Source organism: Silurus aristotelis (genome assembly GCF_946808225.1).
Source record: "Silurus aristotelis genome assembly, chromosome: 17".
Taxonomy (NCBI): domain Eukaryota; kingdom Metazoa; phylum Chordata; class Actinopteri; order Siluriformes; family Siluridae; genus Silurus; species Silurus aristotelis.
The window spans coordinates 8912382-8919638 of NC_139590.1; the positions used below are offsets into that span (position 1 = coordinate 8912382).

Genomic DNA, 7257 nt, shown 5'->3' on the forward strand with positions numbered 1-7257 from the left:
TGCCAATGCTGTTCTACCTTCGAAATAATATTGGTGCTCGCCAATCAAATTATCAAATTTTTTAATAACTGGGGAAAAAAAACTCCTGGATGAGTCACTGGGATAATTTTTGCTTCTGGATATCACAATAAATAGTTTTGCTTGGCTGATTTTGCAGAGCGTAACTAATGTAATTTCTCTGCTTGTTGTTGGAAATAAAAGCAGGTTTGTGCTAAGTCTTGGATTTAGCATGCTGCTGAGCCAGGAGAGAGAAAGTGAGAGAAAGAGAAGGGGTGAGAGAGAGAGAGAGAGAGAGAGAGAAAGAGAGAGAGAGAGAGAGAGAGAGAGAGAGAGAAAGAGAAAGTTAAGACCTGGCAGACCTGATGAACAGAGAATGAGACAGAATAACTCACCGGCCTTAAAATTAGCACCAGGAAACTGCGGAGGAACGTAAATGCACAACTGTTGAAAGTGTTTAAATTCAAGCGGATTAAACTTTCTGTAATTAAGTTCCACAGCAGACACACTTTCACTGTTCCTACTGATACTAACCAACCACTACAGAGGCAGGAGGGAGGGATAGAAAGGGAAAAATAAAAATTAAGAGAAGGAAGGAAGGAAAAGAGAAAATGGGGATTTGGAGAGAGGAAAAGGTAGAAAGGAAATGTTGGAAAAGAAAGCTGGAAAAAAAAGAGAAAAAAGAAAGAAACAAACAAACAAAAACAAAAAAAGAAGAGCGAGGAAAGGATGGAGAGGATATGCTGAGAGAAGGAAGGAAATAGAGGAGCAATTTAATGAAAAAGAAAATTTTATAAGAAAGAAAGAAAAAAGAAAGAAAGAAAGAAAGAAAGAAAGAAAGAAAGAAAGAAAGAAAGAAAGAAAGAAAGAAAGAAAGAAAGAAAGAAAGAAAGAAAGAAAGAAAGAAAGAAAGAAAACCAAAGAAAGAAAGGAACATAGGAGGAGAGGATGGTGTGACAGAGGAAAGGATGAGGAAAGGATGGTGTGAGAAAGGGAGAGAGGATATGCTGAAGGAAGGATGTAATGAAAGTAAAATGTAGCAATGAAAAGCCATGAGAAATTCAGTAAAAGTCAGTGAAAGGAAGAAAGGAAGGAATGAACAAACAAACAAAGGAAGTAATGGAGGAAGGAAGAGAGAAGGAAGACTGGGCGAGGGGAAGCAAAAGAAAATGTTGAAAGGAAAAAAAGATGAAGGGAGGGTGGACAGAAGGTACCTGTGCTAGGAAGAAAGAAAAGAGACAGAAAACATTAAGAAAGGAAGGCAGAAAGAAAAGCAGAGAGGAACAGAGGTGAAACAAGTAATACTGCTTACTGTCATGTTATAAATGAGAACAAAAAAATGAGCTGATAAAAATGTACTGTCCTGACATTTTAGACAAAAAAATACCAAAGACCCCTGGAGAAGCACAGACATCAGAGAACCTCATCCAGTTCTCCACACTAAAGAACCCTAATGTACAGCACTCCTCCCTTCTCCCTCACGCTTACCTTCACAGCTGCTCTGTAGTAGGTTTATTAAGACTAATTCACTTAAACGTTATTAGACATAATCCTGAATGACACTGTGTCGAAGTAAAAGTGAGGGAAGTGAATGAAAAAGCAGTTACACTGATTTACCACTGAGCCAGAAGCTTCTGCAAGAAGGACGTTGTGCACTTCTACACTCATCTCAAGTTATTCATCAGTGAACGATCCCTTGCAGCAGGCTTTCATTCCACCAGCCATGTTCGCACCACCAAAGGAAGTGGAGTTCAACAACTTCCTCAAACTTGTCAAAAGGGTAGCAAACTTCCAGGAATTTTTTAAGACTGGAAACTTTCAATGGAAATTAATGGGAATTTACAAAATTGCAGGTTACATCATTTCTTGAATTCTGAAAACAAAATAATATCAATGTCCATCTCGGCGTGCATTCACGTTATTTACATACATTTGTTTCAAACTTCGTTGTAGTTTTCATGCCAGCTTATGACCAAATAAAATGTTTATATTTATATATGTATATGATACAGTTTATATTAATTTCCCCAAATTTCTATTTAATTCTCAAAAATGTCTGTAAAATTCCCATAAATTCCAGGTAAGTTTCCAATTTGGAATATTTCCCAAAAAAATTCCCCAAAGATCCCATGGAAAGTTTCCAAAAATTGCCCACCCCATTGCAACCCTACTTGCCAATTCTACACTATATGGACAAAAGTATTGGGGGAAAGAAAACGCCATATGTAGTTCTTCCCCGATCTGTTACCTCACAGCTGGATGCACACAGTTAAGGTGTCTCTGGATGCTGTAACCAGCGATGGGTATCGAGTTGCTTTTTAAACGATCAAAAGTGTGGCTACATTTCGCCACGGTCGACGACGATAAGATCTGCCAAGACGGGCAACACATCAAATATGATTGAGCGCTTGAATAAACATAAGAGCAGAAATTTGCTCCTGCAAGGGGACCGAGCCAGTGCAGTCATCCACTCAGAATTTTCCTGCCTCAGGACCTCCTTCAAAATGCACACCACAAGAGTCCTCCATTACTGATGAAGATAGTGGCGCTATGACTGGGGCTCTGACAGGTAAACAAACATACAAAAAATCGGCTAACTTGTTGTGCTGCATGCTTGTGCACTTTTTAACTTAACGGTTGTGCGCAGCCACTTAGTCCTATTTTTTAGGACCTGCGCTATTATAAATGTTATATACTGTTTCGATGGCTTTAGATCAGCGGTCCCCAACCTTTTTAGCACCGCGGACCGATTAAATGTCAGACAATAATTTCACAGACCGGTTGTTTACGGTGTGTTGGATAAACACAACAAAATAAAATGATACGACCAGCATAAAAACTAGTATTTTCTGAATATAATAATAATAATCGTGAATCCACTGTGTTTTTTGTTCATTTCGCTCACTTGGGGGTTTGAGTTTAGCGGTAATGTATTATGTGTTACCAGCCAGAGCCCCTTTAAGAAGGTAGCGGATGTTGGTAAGACATGTGACCGAGGCATCATGACGTGCATCAAGAGTGAGTCATAGACAGATGTGGCAGAGAGAATCTGGTAATTTTCCACAAAAAAACATCGTTCAGAATCAGATAATAAAATACAACGGAAATAATGTAAGTTATGTATTCTTTCTGTGTGGCCCGATACCAGTTGACTTGCGGACCGGTACTGGTCCGCTGCTTTAGATAACTAGCTAAATCGATGCTTAGATGCTTTAAAGTTAACAGTAACTGATCACGTTTAACTCACATTAAACTTGTCATCTTGTTTAAATGTCCTTATCCTTGGCTGCATTAACAGTTTAGCTTTCATGGTTGTTCCCCTTTTCATATTAACTTAATAGCCTCTGACCGTGGAATTAGAAGAGCATCAAAATGAATAAAGAATTCAAATTCCTTTTTCTGAAGAAGAACTGCTGAGTGATTCAAAAGATCCTAAGCAGCAGTGAGGCTCACATATACTGACTTAAAACTGCTTGAACTTTATTAAAACTGGAATTAAAACTGTTTGCACTGAAATATTGTGTTGACTACATTGAGTTCCTTTGTGTAGTGGCTCAGGAGAAGCCTGTAAAAAGTGTTACCCTGAAAAATAAAACTAAAGTTTCTCTGAGATAATGTGTTAATGTAATCTTGTTCAAACCGATTTCTTAAAATCGCCATCGTTCACGAAACTGGTATCGATTTTTTTTTTTTTTTTTACGATACCAGTCCAAGCTTTAATGCTACATTTTCCCTTCACCTGAACCCAAACCTGCTTCAACCTGTGTACTCTGCAGCTCCATGAAGATATACTTTAAATTGAAGTGGAAGATCTCCCACTACAGAGCTCTGACCTCAACCCTTTTGAACACCATTGTGATAAACTGAAACACTGACTGCACCCCATCATTACCTGACTTTACCAACATCATCGTGGCTGATCACAAATTTCCATAAGCACACTACAGAATCTAGTGAAAAATCATCCCAGAAGCATGGAAGTTATTACAACATCTGATATTGTATTACAGATCCATGGAGCGTCGCTTTGGTTACGCAAGTCTGGCCACTGCTTTCCGGTGCAATATGTTCTCGTGTTAAAATATTTGCACTGGGTCATAATATCTCAGCGTTTAATATCGCTGAAGATTGGTCCAGGCTTGTTTTATTGGGCTGTATAGTTACCCGAGCCGAGTCTGAGCAGTAAATAAAATTTCACTGCCTTAGTTTTATTACTACCTATTCTGTAATTCAGAAACATGACTGGAGCGCAGCAGGATCTACGACGCTGCCTTAAAATACCAACCAGGGCCGATCAGAATAACTGTGCAGTACTGCTACTATAATCCATTTCATCTCATTACGCTTAGAGACGTCACAGGGAAAGAAAGCAGCGTTTTAATACTTATGATGTGCAAAACCTGTACTGTATTCTCATTTATACAACAGAGTAGTTTAGACCTTGCTCAGGGGCCCAGCAGTGGCAGCTTGGTGCTGCTGGGATTTGATCTCCTGACCTTCAGAAGTTCAACATCTTAACCACCGAGTAACCCTGTCCCCATGGCAGCACTTTTCTAACAGTGAACGGTTCAACTGTTACTCGCAGTACCATCATCTGGCTACAACATGCCGATAATGTATTTTGAATGTAAAGAAATCCACCGATAAATCTACACATTTGTGCTGGCTGTTTACCGGGGCACTATTTTACCAGCACTCAACGAAAACCCTAAAAAACAAAAGTTTCATGATTTGATTTCTTGTAAATAGCACATCTTTACATATAATATAATTCTCCACACGATATCAGAAACTAGACCCTGCACAACTACTGGTTTTTACTCCTCAACCTTTACTAAAAAAAAAAGAAAAGTTGACCTCTTGTCCTTTCTGTAGTCAAAGCGAAAAAGAGTTAAGACTTTTTGGTACATTTGCATTTTTCCTGTTGTTTTCATTCATGCAGAAAAGGAAACCTTGAACTCGACTTCCATTAACAGCTGCACATCAGCCACAAGTTCATTTCTTGCTACAATGCTTTTTGAGCCGCACATCACTAAAAGTCAACAAATGAGTTCAGAGCCATTCATATTACCATTCCCAAATGCACGGCAGCTCATTTGCAATCACGACAGATGATATGGTGAATATGATGTCCACAGCAGCGCATTGGAGGTTTTTTCACCTTGTTAAACTCCAGCTTCGGTGGCATCCAAAACCTCTGAGCCGAATGCTCTTGTGATCTGATGTGCTCCCCGCAGTTCTGAAACCACCTTTAGATACATGCTGGAATTCATTTGTGCACAGTCAGAGTTTAATCCATTTCTTATTTTAGGTGTAAAGTGAAAAATTATATAGGAAGTGATTTCCGCCACCATAACGTGGACATCGTGGACCACCTTGCTAGACTTCTACTTTGAGAACTCCTGAACTTTTCTGTGCAAAAATTAATTCGCCTTCTGAACTTTTGAATGGTTCGCTGCTGTGCTGCACTGAAGGGGTTCATACAGGGCCGACTTTGCTTGATCAAGTGTAAATATTAACCCAGATAAAAGAAACTGAACCATCACCAAATTACAAAGATAACTGTCCCGGTGTCTACATGCAAACACAGGACCAGGTTGCTTCGTTCAAATAAGGTATGAATGGGTAAAGGTGTTACAAACAAGCAGGTGTGTGTGAGTAAATGAGAGATTTAATATCATTACAGTTATCCAAAAAATATCCATTGTGCATGCAACACACAAAAAAAAAACCTGCCCCATTATGGCTTTAAATATATTTTATTTCTTCCCCATTTGATTACTGTTCCATATAACAATCTATTAGCTGGATCATTATTTCTGCAATGCAGCACTGGTTCTAAGGCTGTCGTCTCAAATCGCAATGTAGCTCACTTTCTGGCAGCGAGCACCCCTGCAGCCCTGCACTGCGCATACCAAACGGGGAGGGGGATCAGCTCCTTATTTCGCAGGATACAAAGTCGGGTCAGTGCGCATGCGCGGATCTGTAATTCCAGCTCCATACTAAAACGGTTCTTTATTTGGCAACGGCTCCATCACTGACGTCCAGGCCTCCTAACAAAAGGAGAATAATCACTTGTTCATCCAACAAGCGTTATAAGTGTATAACCAATACTTGTCATACATATTAATCAACACGAGCTTGGAGTCGTTTATTGTTTTGGAAGCTTAGGAATGAGAATTACACGCTGCTAAGTCTTCAGTCCAAACACAAACAACAATGCTAGCAAGTTACACACACAGAGAGTCGAGCGAGCTAGCCAGCCGGCTAGTCAGTTTTTAGTACAGAGGCAACAGGAGCTAAATGAGAAAGTTAGCGAGCCACACCGGATTAACAGTTGAATAAAAGCTGAAAGCCATAATCAGTTCTACTTACATAAACCAGCTGCTGCTCCTTAGATAACAAACACAGCACTAGCTAGCAGGCAGCTCCAGAGTTCTCCACCACACAAACCTCTCCTCACACACGCTCCTGTGTATCTGCTCTCCCCGGACACACACACAAATACAAACACCATCTATTCCAAAGAGTCAAATGCGTCGCCTCCTGCCTCATATTCTCCTTCTCAAACTTACCTTCTCAATCTTTTCTTCGATCGGATTTTTTTTTCTGTTGCGCGGCTTCACGTCCGGGTTAAAGCGCGTGACGACACTCGGACGGACGGGCGCGCGCACGCACGCACGCACTAAGGCGCGCGAGCCCTCAACTCAACGTTTTAAAGTAGGCAATAGCGTTTGTGTGTGTGTGAGAGAGATAGATAGATAGAGAGAGAGAGAGAGAGAGAGAGAGAGAGAGAGAGAGAGAGAGAGAGAGAGAGAGAGAGAGAGAAATATGGACAAATAAATCTGGAAATTATGCACAAAAGCAAAAGATGATTTATATCATATAAGATTTCTATTTGGCGTCTGGTCTGGAATGGATGGATGGATGGATGGATGGATGGATGGATGGATGGATGGATGGATGGATAGATAGATAGATAGATAGATAGATAGATAGATAGATAGATAGATAGATAGATAGATAGATAGATAGACAGACAGACAGACAGACAGACAGACAGACAGACAGACAGACAGATGTGGATTAACAGTTCATATGACTTTAAATGTGCAAAATGAACACCCAGTGTACCAAAAACAAGAAAGATTCAAATACACATATAAACAAACATTCATGTGCTTTCCATAAACGTTCTCCAAAACCGAAATAGGCTGATTGGGCTCAAGGAGTAAAACATAAGAAGCATTAAAATGTCAA

At 39.9% G+C, this 7257-nt stretch overlaps 1 protein-coding gene across 4 annotated transcripts in view; it reads right to left on the bottom strand.

The window, feature by feature from the left end:
- Positions 1-6744, bottom strand: part of spop (speckle type BTB/POZ protein) — a 105131-nt gene extending 98387 nt beyond the window's left edge. Inside the window, exons 1-2 of one of the 4 annotated variants that reach the window (XM_083567405.1) lie at positions 6573-6677; positions 6373-6476 (exon numbers count right to left, since the gene is read on the bottom strand). The gene's annotated coding sequence lies outside the window, so the exon portion shown is untranslated. Of the gene's footprint in view, positions 1-6372; positions 6477-6572 lie in introns of those variants that run through there. The other 3 variants (XM_083567406.1, XM_083567404.1, XM_083567407.1) reach the window with 3 other exon arrangements.
- Between the last annotated feature and the right edge of the window lie 513 nt (positions 6745-7257).